Consider the following 16,475-nt stretch of genomic DNA (forward strand, 5'->3'; position numbering starts at 1 on the left):
AGGGTTAGGTGTACAATTACATTTCATTCAGGCACCCTGTTGGTAAGAGGTGTTTTCCCAGCCCCAGACAGATATTTGCTACTGTTAATCCCATCCCCCTCCCCCGCCTATAGTTTCCCAGTACCGTCAGTCATTCAATAGAATGCAGAAAAAACTCTAAAGAGCTCGTTAGAAATGCACATCCTCAAACTTCGCTCCAGACCTGCTGAATCAGAAACTCCAGTTGACTCTGATAATGCACATTAAAGTTTGAGAAACATAGCTCTAAGCTCTCCTTGCATTTTTCAGAGAATAAAACTGATATCCTAAAAAGAGATGTGTCTTTCCTGAAAGACTAGAAAATGTGTTCCTGTTGGAGCAGGACCCAAATCGAGCTCAACTGACCACCTAAATCATAACAATGACAACAATAGCTAACAGAGAATAAACTCTTCTTAGTGGTAGGCACTGAGCTAAATATTGAATGCAGATACTGTATAGAATACTTCAGAAACCCTATTAGGTAAATAATGCTTGAGCTACTATATTCAGATTAGTAAACTGAGGCATATAGAGAGGCTAAGGACAGCCACCCAGCTGCCAGCTGTGGAGTCAGAATTGTGAGCTCAGAGTCTGGAGCCCATGCTGAGTTATACATCATCATAGTGGCTATGAATCATGTCTCCCTCTTCTCCTTCTCCTTCACCTTTTCTCCTCCTCCTTCTCCCTCTTCTTTTTCTTCTCCTGCCTCTTCCTCCTCCAATGCTGATTCTCACACTGTCTATACATACTCCAAGAGAAACACAAAAACAGGATTTTTTGAACAAGGATTTTCCTTGAAGATGGAAAGGAAAGTGGTTTCTTATTTCTATTAAAACAGACATTAATAAATTAGCAGGTAAATTTTATATAACATTTTCAGATAAAATATGCAACTTTAAATAACATGTTGCATGGGAGTGACTGCTTCACCTCTCACAATTGACGAGTCAGGTAGCCAATCTTGTTTGCATCTGGAAATGTTATGTAGCAAACGTCTGAAAATATAGCACCATGTAAGTTGAGTCTGTCTCCATTAATACTAACTTGTTATTTTTATAGTCAAGCAAGGAATGCTTAAAGTTTGAGAAACATAGCTCTACTATGTTTCTAAGCCTACTATATATTTAGTGAGTTCCTGTCCTTTCATATTTAATTTGCTAACAGAAAACACCACGATGCTTGCCATATAGAGAAGGACTTGATTAAATATCTGGTGTCTCTTTTATCAAAAGCTCTCACATCTTGGTTTACCTAATATCTTAACCTCTATTCCTAGCTACTGAAAGTATTGCCTTCAGACCAACAATATAAGTGTCATGAGATATTACTATGATTGTGCAATCTCAGGCCCTACCCCCTTCCTATGGAATCAAATCTGCTTCTTAATGAATTTCAGATGCACATTAAAATTTGAGAAATATTGCTTATCTCATCTCCCTACTCCCAAAGTTAATACTCTAGTCCAGATGATTGGTTCTCAAAGGGTGGTCTCTGGACCAGAAGCATCAACATCACCTAGGAACCTGTTACAGGTGCAAATACTTGGCCTCTATCCCAGACCTAGTGAATAAGAAACTCTGGAAGTGGGCCAGACATCTGTGGAACAGCCCATCCGGGTGATTTTCAAACTTTGCTTCATTTAGGAGTCACCTCCAACAGATTTTTAAAATCCTAATGTCCAGGCCTTGCTTTATACCAATTAAAAAAACAATAATCCTTAGACCAGTGGGAAGTCTTTAAAACATACCAATGCTTGAGCCCCATTCTTCTGAGATTTTAATTAAATTATGAAGGCTGATGCCCAAGGACGGTATTTTAAAAAATCTCCCCAGTAGTGTTCTGATATTACCTGTGGTTGCACCACTTCTAAAATCCCACCTAACGTATTCCATTCTCTGACCACTTCCTCCTATATTTCTGGCTCACTCTTTCTAGTACTCTCAACTCCCACAATTTGGCCCCAGTGGGACCTCAGATCCATTTATGTCTGCCATTGGTATCTATTGTTTAGTAACCACATTCCCCTCTTCCCGTGGGTCCTCATGTTCCTCCCTGCCTTGCTTGCAATCCATTTAGCATTGTTATACACACAACCTTGCCCCTCTCTTTTTCCTTCTGTACCTAGAAAAATCTCCATCCTGGTTAAATCCAACTCCTCTCACGTTCCACAACTGCACTTGAGTAGCTGAATCTCACTGGAGGAAAACACCAGGCATATTGACTGGAGATGGGACTCACTTTATGTTTGTGATAGCAGATCTCAAGCGAACCCTCAGTATTTCCTGGCAGCTGGCAGTGCTCCATAGTTGATGTGCTGCTCAGTTTCCAAGATGACAAATTAACACTTTTACCTCACCCTTGAAACCTCAAACTCCTCCTTCACTCTGCACCCTTAGCTGATAACCTGGCTTCTCACTTTACGGAAACAACAGAAGCAATCTGAAGACAATGTTCTTTGCTTACCACCAACCTTCCAACCTTCCACATGGTCTGCGTCTGTACCCTCAAATGCTGCCTGCCTTCCTGTTATGCTGAATGAATTGTCCAAGTTTCTCTAAGGGCAGTATCTCTCCACTTGTTTTCTGGATCTCTTCTTGTCCTCTTACTCAAGCACTTTGCATTTGTAATTTTCTCCCTTCTCTACTGAATCATTGATGTTTCCTTCCCTACTGGAGCATTACAGTTGGCATCCAAACATGCTGTAATATTTTTATTTCAAAACCTTCTGTTATCCCATAGTCTTCTACATCCATCTCCTGTGTCATCTTTTGGCTCTTCTATAAAACAACACTTGAAATCATGGTCTATGTTAGCTTTCTCCACTGTCTTATCTCTCATTCTCTCTCAAAGTTACTCATTGAAGGTTGGTCCCAACATCTTCCCTGATCACTACTCCACCGAAACCCTGATTGTCAAGGTCACCAATGAAGCTTATGTTGGCAAATTCAGTAGTCAGTTTTCAGTCTGCGTCTATTTTTATTATCATTATTTTAAAGATGTAGGATACAGTTCATGATTAGCTATACAAGTAGTCATCGTACAGGTAATGTTTGGGCCTCCCTTTGGCCACATATCACCTGGTTTGAGATCAGGTACCTTTATTGATGTTATATGCCCCTCGCCCTAGCAGTTTCCGGCTACTGCCAATCCCTTTCTTATAGTATTATTATAATGTTCAGGGCCTGCTTATGAGTGAGAACATGTGGTACTCAGTTCTTTGTTTCTGTGATAAATCACTTAGTATTATAGACTCTAAATCCATCCAAGTTGCTGAGAAGTCCATAATTTTGTTCTTCTTTATGGCAATGTAATATTCCATCGTGTATATGTACCACTTTTTAAAATCTAGTCTCGTTTCAATGGGCAGCACAGTTGGTTCCATGTTTATGCTATTGTAAATAGTGCTGCAATAAGCATGTGTGTGCAGGTATCTTTTTTTGTAGAGTGATTTAGTTGTTCAGAAATCAAGAAAGACAGACTGATTCTGTGTCTTGATTTCTGAACAGCATTTAGCAAGGCTGAGCTTTCTGTCTTTGAGACTTTTTTTTCTTGGCCATCTGGAAAAATAAAAATGATCATGTTTTATTGGGACTTTACTGTCTTTCTTCCCCCTCAGTTTTTTCTGCTAGGTTCTCCTGTATTCCAACTCTAAATTTTGAAGGATCTCAGGTGCTAGACCTCCTTATATATCTTCTGTAGCTACACTCATGCAATGGATATTTCATCTAATGCCCTGGAGTTAGGTACTATCTTCAAACTTGATGATTTCCACATTTGTTTCTATTACCTGGCTTCTTTCCTGAACTCTAGACTCCATCTCTAACCAACTCTCTGTTACATCTTGGCTACTTAAAAGGCATCTTATACTTAAAGGTGTACCCAAAGCCATCTGCTTAGCCTTCCTCCACAAACACATTTCTCCTGGTACTTTCCAGTGTGGCTTATTGCCAGATCATTGGTCCAGACTCCCATGCAAAATCCTTGGAAACATCATTGACTCCTCTCTCTTGCTTTCCCAATGAACGGACTAGCACACATTTCCCATTATAGTCTAAAAATATATTCCAAATTTCTCACCAGACAGACTCATCTTATGTCCTGGCCTGGTTCAAAACAGCCCTGCTCCTTCATTCTTCTCATTCTGAGTACTACAAATCTGGGCTTGATATCAGTCCTGGCTTGACCACTTCCTGGGCGTTTAAGACAAGTTACATCGTTTCTGGAGTTCAACTCCCAGAATTCAAATACATGTATGCACATATGCATGTATAGACAAGAAAAAACAGAAATTTTCTTTTGGAGGATGGGCCCCTTGTAGTACACACGGAATTTGTTCCTCTGTATCAAGTGGGTCAACCAAAGTTTTTATCTAGAAGTTTTGAGAAGGCTGCATTATGATTTGTGGAAGAAATGTCCTAAATTGTGACAAACAGGTGACTGATTCTTCCACCATGACAACACACCTGCCCACACCATGCTGAGTATTCAACAGTTTTAGACCAAAAACAGTATGACTCAATGCTGCACCCTCTCTATTCACTGGATCTTGCCCCAAGCAACTTTTTTTGTTTGTGTGTTTCTCTAGATGAAAAAGTCCTCAAAAGAAAATGTTTTGTCAACGTGGAAGAGGTGAAACAAAAAAATGGCAGAAACACTAAAAGGCATCACAATTGATGAGCTCAAAAAACTATTTTGAGCAGTGAGAAAATAGTTTCAGTAGGTGTATTGCCTCAAATGGAGAGTATTTTGAAGAAGACTGAAGTTTAAACATGTAAGAAAAAATACACACTTTCTAACAAATAAATTCTATGTTTTGTGTCCCTCTGTGTGTGTGTGTGTGTGTATGTAGGCCTGTATGCATGCATGCATGCATATATGTAACCCTTGCCACTACTCTCCCTCTTGTTCAATCCACCACCATCTTTTCCCTAGATAATCAACAAATTCCTCCAAGTTTGTATTCCTGCTTCCTCTCTTGTTGAACCCCAACCCCATATTCTGTTCTCCACTACCAGTGATCCTTTTGAAACACAAGTCACCTCATGTCATGCCCCTGTTCAAATCCCTCCAGCCACATTCCATCCCATCTGGAACAACCTCCAAAGTTCTCATGGTAGTCGGCAAAGCCCTACATGATCCTGGTCTTGCCAACCTTTCACTTCACTCTGTCTTCTCCAGCTACACTGGCCTCTTTGGTGTTCCACTAATACATCAGGTATTGCCCTCCCTCAGGGCTTTGTAATGGCTATTTCCTCTCTCTGGAATACTTTTCTGTCACAGATCTGCATTGCTTAGTTCTTCCTTGGATCCACGTTTTCTCTCAAATTTCACCAGCTTATCGAAGTCTTCTCTGTTCACTAGTAGTATTCCGGAGCTGGCATGTATCAGGTTGCCAGAAGCATGCGTGAGTTTCTACTCCTATCTCTGTGTTCAGTGAACAGCCATAGTGGGAGTGATTATTCCATGGAATCTGCAAATGCTACACATCGGAGCTTCCCTCTCATTTTTTTTCCCCAGAGAGCACACCTATCTAAACAGCACAACTCTTACTTAGCTCATTACTTGTTTTGTTTTTCTTTATAACACCTATCAGTAACTAACACTATATTAAATTGTATATATTTTTTTGTTGCTTATTTCCCCCTGGAATGGAGAAAATGCCATAAAGACAGGAACTTCATCTTTTTGTTCTCTATTATACTACCAGTGCCAAACATAGTGCATAGCACAGTCAACACTCATTGAATATTACTTGACTGAATAAATGAATACACTGTAAGTATAACTCTTGAACATAAAAAGTTGAAATTTGCAAATTGCTTTTAGCCACATTATCAATGCTTTGTTCAAGTGTTTCCTTTTCCTTACAACCTTTCCATATTCCTCAGTTTTTGTAATCCTAGGATGGAATTAATTTTCTACAAGGTGGAAAGTAGTCTATGAACTTGGTAAGATTAATCTGCTCAATTTTTAGGGGGAGGGATGGGGTTGGGTTTTATAATTAAACCAGATTTGTTCCCCTTATCTTCCGACATAGGCCTCTCTTTTTCAACTTTCTGTGTCTTCTCTCCCCCTCTCTGGGAAAAGTCCTTCTGTGGTCTAGAATCCATGTTTTAAAAGTCATTGACCTAAAACTGAGGCTGTTGGGCTATTTCTGTTAATGGGCTTAATGTGCACAGGAAAGAATGGCAAGGACACCTGCATTACCCAGCTTGATCCCTTGTTTCATTACAGGGTCTTGGAGACAATCAATACAGAGGACTAAGATGTATTAAGGTAAATAACAAAGCATTCTTGGATTCCCTTGTATCATGTCAGTAGAGCCTATAATTGCTGAACTTTTCTGAAATGAGCAGCTCTCTGCAAATGGCCACATGGTCACAGAAATTTGGTTGTCACAGAGGTTATAATGCAGAGAATGGCTCAGATAAATGAATTCTTTCATTCTGCCTTCCTACTTTGTTCCGAAATGATGACACATAAGAAATAAATCTAATGCATTTGGCATAATCTTATAAATATAAAGAGGAAATTTTTATTAATTGTATTAAGAATAATTGAACAGGAAATACGGGGGATTCGTTTTTTCAAACTGAGCCATGTGACAACTAATAAATTGTACTGTCATCTTTTTCTCTAGCCGCTAATCCCTCACATGTCAGGAATGGGCTCACGATTGAACAGGTGTTTTAATAATAGACTGGAATTTGCTTAAAAATGTATCTCTGAAACGTCTTTTTGAGGGACTTAAAACTAAGACTCACATTGTAAGAACATCAAACTGAAAAGCTGCTGATCTTGAGGAGGCCTGTCTTTGGACACAGGCAGAACAGGTGACTGCCAAGCCCGGCTCCCAGGAGTGTCTTGAACTCTCTTGGCCCCAACCCCTCTCCCACCTGGTTTTGTAAAGTTTCACATGGAACAACTGAATTTTTTCCTCTGGTCTAAAATTTTTAAAATATCCCTAAGACAGATGGAATAATTTACTTTCATTCCTTGTGTATGTGTGGCTATGTGGCTATGCATGTCCATGTGTGTATCTGTGCATGCACATTTTGTGTGTGTGTGTATGTGTACACACTTCTTTTCTAGGAAGAGTTTTTGACTTTAGAAAACCAGGTGAAGAGACTTTGAGGACCTAGAAGTCTGTGTGTGTGTGTCTGTGTGTTTATGTACACGTCTGTGTGTCTGTATCAGTTCCTGTTCTAGGAGCAGTTTTTGATTTTAGGAAACTGGATGAAGAGAACTTGATGATCCTAGCACTATGACGCATACTATGACACGAGAGAGGATAAAAGAGAGCCTGTAAAGAGGGAGAAATTTTCAAAATATGGTGCTTCTACAGGAGAGGATGAGGCCATGCCCCAAACGGCTTTCCCACTTTATGACTTGGCTCGCATCAGCCCAACAGTCTTTCAGACTCTTCACGTGATCGTTACCAATGTTTCTATTTGCAATAGTGATTCAGTGTTATTCCAACTTTCCTATCCAAATGCCAGGTTCTTGGCAAGGTCTGATCTCTGCCTTTAGAGTAGCAGGCACAAGTGAAGAGAGGGAGCTGTCCTATCTACTCATGACTCTCTGACCTTGGACTCTCACAGCAGGTACAGGATGTTTAGTCCAAAGGTCAAGGATTTTAAGAGGCTTTTCATGAGCAGGAGGAAGATAGAGCATGGTGACATATGGAACTGCTTGTCCTTCGTGATCTAGAGGAGAAGTTTAGAGAGGCTGAGGATAGAATAAAGCATAGAATAACCTGCTTTATGATTTGCTCTGGGGTCAGATTTTCTGGAATTTAATACTAATGCTTATGTTCTACATGACTTTGAATAGGGTTCTTCTCTGTTCCTCAGTTTTCTAATATGTAAAATGATGTAAAAATCTGTAAAATCAACAAATAAGGATTGCATTTGTTTGTTCTTAAATGAAAAGACTATATATACGAGTTCTAGCAATTAAGTTTGTGAACTCATCCTAGAAAAAGTACTACATACCTGACTGCTGAATATCACTACAGTCACCTTCAAAGTACTCCCCTTGGGAAGCTATGCACTGATGCCAGCACATAGTCCACCCATCAAAGCAACTTTGGAACTATTTTTTTCTGGAATGGCCATCAGAGCTGTCATTGCAAGAATGTAGGAGTTTGAATTAGAGAAATAAACAAAGATTAAATCTCTTGTTAAATTTGGCAGAAGTGGAAGTGAAACTAGGTACATGTTAGTCCAAGTTTATGGGGATAATGTCATGAAGAAAACAGCAGTGTACAAATGGATTAAACGTTTTTTGGAGTAGAGAGAAAGTGTCACTGATGAAGAGAGGTTAAGAAAGCCAGTAAAGAACAGAACTGATTAAAAAAAAACATTGCACAAACTGGTTAAACTGTGCATCAAAATTGTCAGTTGACTATGAGAAGCAATGAGAGCTCTGTGGCCATTCCAGAAAAAGAGTTCCAAAATTGCTTTGACGGGTGGACTATCAGCAATGAGGGATGTTGTACATTTTCTAGGATGAGTTCACGAACTTAATTGTCAGAATCAATCAATCCATCTATCTATCTATTGATCTATCTATCTATCTATATGTAGGTGGGGGCAATGAATACAGGGCCTGGAACTTGTAAGCATTCAAGAAGCACATTGTGTTGCTGTTATTATTAGTAATATTAGTATTATTGCTGCTCAAATTTATACTGTTAATCCTGCTGCTACTCTCAGCCTACCCCATAGCTCGTTTGGACCAGGAAAAAAATGTATCAGCCTTTAAATTCAACTTATGAACTAGGTTGAGGCTCTGTTGTGTACAAAATACAAAGCTAAAGGCTGTGGAAAAATTGAACATGAAGAAAACATTGTCTGACATTTATTTATGATCCGTTTGCATTTGAAAGACTTACAAAAATACAAACCAAACCCAGGCAAAGGCACTATCTGATAAATACTGAAGGAGAGATATACACAGAGGGTGATGGGGCTTCTGGAAGACAGAGCACTTTCAGTTGGGTATTCATTGACACATAGAGCCCCCAATCAGGGTGGTGAAAGAAGATCAACAGGGGAAAAGGTGAATGCAAAAAGATATTGTGAAGATAGAGTCACAAATCTGTTACATGGGAGAAGACAGAAAACATTAAGAACAACTCCCTATGTTTTGAGTCAGGAAATTTAGTAGGAGGTTATCAGAAAATAATAATAACGACAAAGCAAGAAAAGCTTTTGGGGACAAAGAATGATACTTGCTCACCTATGTAGACATTAGGCCAGACACTCTTAGCTGAATTTTTCCCCACAAGGCCATTTAAGTAGAGGATCGTGTTTCTTATCCACTTCAACCTCAATGTTCACCGGACATTATGGCACTGTTTCTGTGTTTTGTTTTGCCTTTTTTTCCCTATTCTGATAATATTGAGATAAGAACAGTCATCAATATTGTATTTCCTCACTGTGCAATATAGTCATACTCTATAAATGTTTTTTTGGTTTTTTTTTTTTTGAGTTAGAGTCTCACTCTGTTGCCCAGACTGGAGTGCAGTGGCCGCTCCTGGCCACTGCAGCCTCGACCTGCTGGGCTCTGGCAATCCTTCTGCTTCAACCTTCCGAGTAACTGGAACTACAGGTGCGCACTACCATGCACGTCTGATTTTTGTATCGATGAGGTCTCGCCAAGTTGCCCAGGTGGGTCTCGAACCCGCAGGCTTAGGTAATCCACTCATCTCAGCCTCCCAAAGCACGGGATTACAGTCTGAGCCACCGAGCCCAGTTATACTCTATAAATGAAAAGGCAAATCCCCCAAACTTCTCTGTAGCCCAATCCAAAGTCATCAATAACCCCACACACCCAAGGCAGCAAGTGAGACATTTTAAAGTCAGTCAAATAATGCCTGCCATAGATCACACCTGCTGCTTAGTAACAGATGTTTGCATGGCTGTGGTCTATTGGGGGAAAATTCACACTCAGTAGCCCTTGTACTTCCACTTCCAACTGTGTTGTATGCTATTGTTAGTATTTTGGCCTAGAATAAAAGACATATTGTAGAAATACCAGCTGGCTCCTGTGTAAGACATTTAAGTTAATTTTTATCCAAAGACTGTGCTCCTTTGTTCATCAGGACTAATTATTTTTGTGTTTATCAAAACAGAGGGGTATATTGTAGAAAAGAGAAAATAAGTCACATTAATCTTCTGTGCAAGGCTTTTGGGCCATGGTGAAGGAAAATTGGGGGCTTTGGCAGTATTCAAACCCTGTGTTCTAACATCAAAGAATGTTAGCACGAGAGACGAGGCCGATTCCCCACAATTTACAGATGGAAAATAGGATAGAATGACAAAATGACTAGCACTAGTATATTCGGTGTATTACAGGGGTAACCGAGGCTAGAAGGAATGTCAACACTGAAAGAAAGAGAAACAGGAAAAGAAGAGAAAAAGCATCGAGGCTGGGGAGGGAGAAGGGAGCCAATTACATGGAAAGATCTGTGCTCAGGCACAATCATTGCCAGGACTGAGCCCAGGTGTGACTGAGAGAAAATGGTGACCTCCTCAACCACTGGTGGGCTGACGCCATATCAGCATGTGCTGGCCCACGAAATCCCACCAGAATTCTTAGGCAAAGAGTCCGTTTTTATATGAAGCAGTGCATGTAGGTTAGGAAAAGTGACTGAGCGATTTAATAGTGCAATTTTTTTTACCGACTTTTAGAACAATCCATGTCCTTCCTAAGCTTGCTTTTCTGAATGCACAGACTGCTGAAGGCTCCCATTAACTCTCTGCAGTTAATTGTATTTTTTTAAAAATTGAGGTAGCAAATTGGAAGTTTCTGGAGTATCTATTAAGAACCTTCACCACCCTTGAATTAAATGGATCTGAGAGGAGTCAAGTCAGTGTTCTCTGCCCTTCTCCCTTGGGAGATTAATGCAGGGGCACACACCTATATGTACAAACGGAGTTCACCTCCTTTTATTTCTTTTCTCCCACCTCATCATCACTTCCTTTCCTTGACCTGTTGAATTTAGCCTCTAGGACTTCACCTTTCCCTCTGAAGGAGACAGCTTTTATGAAACCAAGAAAGGGATAGGGAAAAGGAAGGCAAGAAGTCTAGATATAAGCTTAACCTGCATCCCAATTTTTCCCCAAGACTTCCTTATTAACCTTCAATGATCATGGACAAATAAAAGCTATGTGCAAAGGTATTGTTAACCTTCCTGAAGGCACATGCAGGCAACTTAATAGAACACAGCTGCCTACTCTAGCAGTAACTGTAAAGACCGAAAACACCTAAGTCTTTAGGTATTTGAGGTTTGGCTATAACCATGGTTTGTTGTTATATTGCTATTGAGGAAGACAGTGTTTGCTTTTTCTTTCAGATTAATGTCTCCTAATTCCCCGTCTAGTTCAGCGTAATGCACTAGATATTTTCAGGGATAAATAATTTCTAAAGATGTTAATTTACCTTAACATCTCTTCCTATGATAAAAATGAAACTGCTTATATCTTTACAATGATGGTCTTTTGCTTTAAGGTAGAGCCAAGTAATTCCCTTGGATGAGGTTTTTAGTTTTGTTTAGTTCAACATAAAAAAATTAAACTAGTTTATTTTCTCTTAGTGGAAGTGAATTTCCTATCTATACTTGTGATTATTCTAGCTGACCCACTTGATTATTTTCAGCCAAATAGAAGAAGCAAAGGGCAGGTTTGCAGGATTGGTGAGCTTTCCTAATTAAAGATTGACTCAGACTATTGCTTTATTCAAGGTGTAAGTGTTTTTATAGACTTACGTTTTCTTCTCTATATGTTTCCTAAGTCAGAATTTGTTGTTATTTTTTAGTTCTCTCAAACTACCCACCAAGGTTGTATACCCTTCCGATATCAAGTCTCCCTTATCATGAATTAAAGAAGGCCATAAACTCCTCCCATAGTAAATGGAGTCCATCTCCCTGTCCTGGAATCTGGACTGACATTGTGACTTGCTCTGATCAATAGAATGAGGCAATTTCAACATTGTTTCTGGGCATAGTCTTAGCCAGAGTTTGTAAACCATCCTTTCCTTCTTCCATGTTACCACAAGCAACAGCTTCATTAGTCTGCCATTACATAACTAAAGCCCGCTTTGCTCCAATTTGTGAAAACAATTTTATCACTGTCCTTCACACCTTCACCAACAGTTTCCTTGAGGCCTTTCCCAGCTTCCTCTCGCCACCAGTTGTAAAGACAAGGATGCAAGTCTACTTTTTGTCATGGCAGTACCATACTGTTAGTGTCAATTCAACTTCAATTATTTATTGCTATGGAACAAACCATCCCAAAACTTAGTGGCTTAAAACAACAATGTTCTTATTATCTCTTGCAAGTTATAGGGTTGACTAGATTCATCTAGGTTGTTCTTCTGCTCATTTGGGGAATTGATTGAGTTGGAAACTCCAAGATGCACACCCGGCCCCCATGACTGGCAGGTGATGTTGATTGTCAGTCAATAACTCAACTGAGACTGACTGCTGAGGCACCCACATGTGGTCTCTCCATGCAGCTTGGGATTCTTATAGCCAAGAGGAAGGTTCAGAAAGGAAGTATCCCAAAATAAGTATTCTAAGAGAGAGAATGTGGGAAATTCCAATGCTCTTACCAGGCTAAATCTGAAACTAGCACATCATTTCTTTGGCCACATTTTATAGGTGAAGGTGTAAGTAATCACAGTTCCAAGGGAAGAAACTAAATTCAACTTCTTGGTGAAGAATGTATGTCCCTCTTTATTGTTTGATTTGATTTTGTTTTGTTTTGTTTTCAATCACTTTAGAGGTGCAAGTGTTATTTGGTTACATGGATGAGTTTTATAGTGGCGAAGTCTGAGCTTTTCATGTAACCGTCACCCAAATAGTGTACGCAGAACCTGGTGGGTAAATTTTAACCCCTCTTCCCTCCCCCTTCCCCCTTTTGAGTCTCCAATGTCCACATACCCCTCTGTATGTGTGACCCTCTTTAATCTACCTCAATCTTCAAACATTATTTTCCTTCTGAGTGTATTCTCTAGTTTACCAAGTCTTTGTGTCTCCCTCTTCCTTTACTTTTCTTTCATGCTTTCCTTTTCTATATTAGCAATCCAGACACTTTTCTCGCTGGTTCTTATATCATCTCGATGGGTATCATCAACCACTAACTTTCTAAATATAAGATTACAATAAAAATATATAGGATATAAATTAAACACAATTGCCATGGTAATTACTGCAGCTGGTGATGGGTACACAGGGTTTATTATACTAGAGTCTTTATTTTTGCTCATATTTTAAATACTCCATAGTAAAAAAAAAAAAGGTGTTAAGAAATGGGGGTAAATATTAGGGATTTGGATACACTCTTAAACCATAATCATTACCGGCAACACTCTTAGCTGCTTAATAACTTTTTAAACAAGTCTTCAAAACCCTAGAACACACATAATATAGTGACAGTCACAGGGAATCTAATTAAATGCATGGATTTACCCTATTTTGATACTATAGAAGGAGGACATGGCTCTTAAAACACTTAATTGCCAAAACCTTGGGAGGCACATCTGTGCAATTACAGATAGAAATAGAAATTCTTGCAGTAACAGAAATGTACTTAATGAAGAACTCATTATAAAGGCCAAACTTTGAGCCACTGTATATACAGAGGCTTAAAGTTCCCTTCATAATATGCAAGATCTGATATGTGTTGTCTATGTAACATACTTATGAATACTACCTGGGACATTGTAAGTACCATAATGGCATGATCTATTTATTATCAGCAGTGGCGGCAGCAAGACGGGGCCTGTGTGACTCAGTATGGGCCCTAACTATTTTGGGATGCAGTTTTGAAACAATAGAAGACAAACATCAAGGATAGTGACCAAGGAGACCCAGTCTCAAACAAGAACACATATATTCCCCAAGAGTTTTGCCCAAGTCACAGGAACGAAGTCTCTATAGATTATTCCCTATTGTGATGTCTCCTTGCCAGCTGTAGCATGTGTAACTAATAAAGTTTCTAAAGTCAACAGAATAATTAATTGAAAAGACCACACACACACACAACCATATTGAAAACCATCCACCTCCATCTCCAAAGAGCCTATAACCTTAGGTCTCTGGTTGTATCACAAAGTCGCCACTGCCCTCGGATAATTTTCTATTTTGAGTTTCTAATCACAATTGGAGAGTTAATGGCAAACTGGAACTTAGAAAATTTCATTTTCTTTTATGTATTTGTTTATTGTTTCTCTCCTCTATCAGAATTCAAATTCCATCAGGTCAGAACCAGTGTCTTTCTTTTTCTCCATTATAACTCCAGTATCTAGAACTGTACCTGATATGTTTGCTCAATGATTATGTGCTGAATAACTTATAGTTTACTGATGTTCTGAGTTCAAAGAACTTCCATGGGCAACGCTAGGTATAGGTTCCCAAGATCAACAGATAAAATCGTTGTTTATTCACCATCTTGGTTTCCAAAGTTGATGGTGGGTGTCATATTACACAATATTACTTGAATAAGGACCGTTTCTGTTTGGATAAACTTCACCTCACAACTACTCAAGTGTCGTGTCATTAGTTCAATGATTCTTCATCTACTCTGGCATGGACTTTATATACTTTGTGAGAAAGTAGAATTTTATCTTAAGAGAATTCTACTAAAAAGCATTTTGACCTCAAGTTTAGCAGAAGTTTTCTATTAGCTAATATCTGGTATGTATCAAACTATGTTATGAAATATGTATATATGTATTTACATTTATGTTTGTATAGTATATATAAATATTTCTATGCTATGCTGATATAAATGTTTATACACACACACATTTAAAGCTATTGTATCTATCCATCTACATTCCTGCAACAAAATATGAATTGGGTTTTAAAGTGATTAAATAATTACTGCATGTCTAAAGTGAGACACAGATATAAATATTACTTGCAAAACTATAAAACTATCAAAATTTCAAAGTATGGTCTAGCCTTTTAAAAACATACCAGCAATAAAGTTTTATATAACACAGTCATTGGCATTATTTTGATTTGCTCAGCTGTTAATTTTAACTACTGGTAATATTTTATAGTACTTTATAGTTTGAAAAGCACTTTCATAAAGCCATTGCCCTGTTGGTCTTTACTATAACTTCATACCTAATGTATTGTTTCTGTTCCAATAAAAATCACACCTACGGTATTATTATTTCTTTTCTTCATGCAAAAAAATAAGAATTGGGTATCTTGATTGACTTTCATGAATTATTCAGCTATTAGTATTCTTGCATATTTAAATGTCAGAGGTGTCTTAATTACCTGTAAAACCTTTTTTGTAAAGCATTGTATTGTGCCTGTTACCAGACCCTCCACATGACAAGAGAGAATAAAATGATTCTAACCCTCCAGGAGGTTACTACCATTTGAAAGCAAAAGTCACTTGGTATAAACAGGGTTAAACAGGGCTTACTGCCTAAACTTTAGAAGAGTGAAGACCTCCTATGACTCCGTTTTCTTTTTCTGAACAAGTTTTTAATCATTTCACCCCTCTAGAATTCACATCTGTGCATGACATAATGCCATGGGTCAGCCTGGGTTCTGTCAAAATAAGCCGGTATTACCAAATCCCAAATTACAGTATGTTTTACTAACCAGTTTTATAGACTAGACATTTCACTCAGGCAGAAAGGAATTCCCACTGCTCTTGAGGGGTAGCAGAGCCTCAAGAACAGGCTACTGGTTCTGTTTGGCTCTGTCCTGACCACCATCTCCAGGCATGCCAAAGACAAAGAAGCAGAATAAATTTGGTGGGAGGTGACATTATGAAACCAGCCCGGCTTCTTGATTTTAATATGTCCTTATTGTGGATGCCATAACCTTTTACTATGTGGTAGTAAAGAGTTCAAATGTAAAAATAAAACTTTTTTATTTTTATTTTTTTACACTTATACAAATGTTCATTATGCTGGTACCCTTGTTGATGAGGTGTGCTCCCTCTCCCCTGGTAGAATCCCATTACTGCCAATAAAAATGACTCTTAAAGACAGAAAAGTGAAGTCCTGACAGTGAAAGAGAATGAGAATACACTTCTAGCTACTAAACAGAAGAGAGGCAGTCCCAGTTCTGTGTGCAAGACTATTCGTTCATAAAATTCTACAAAATTAATATAAATGTTCTATGCAGTTTAACTTATTCTCTTTCTGTGGCTTTACTTAGCAAAAATCATATAAAAATATGATATCTTTTTTCTTAGTTAACCCTGTCAGCTTAGTCACCATTTCTGGTAAATCAATAAGTGATGTGGAAGGAAATTAAAAGCAAAGGAAAGACTGGTAACATGATATCAAAATGCAGGGCATGGTCTAAGGCCTTTTAAAAACATATTTATTCATGCACTAAAAAATTGCTAGTTGCGTTTTTTACTAAATATGTGTTTATATTTGGGCATTATAAGGGTCTTAGAATGATGACC

This window comes from Carlito syrichta, unplaced genomic scaffold (genome assembly GCF_000164805.1).
Source record: "Carlito syrichta isolate Samal-C Ts95f unplaced genomic scaffold, Tarsius_syrichta-2.0.1 Scaffold303111, whole genome shotgun sequence".
Taxonomy (NCBI): domain Eukaryota; kingdom Metazoa; phylum Chordata; class Mammalia; order Primates; family Tarsiidae; genus Carlito; species Carlito syrichta.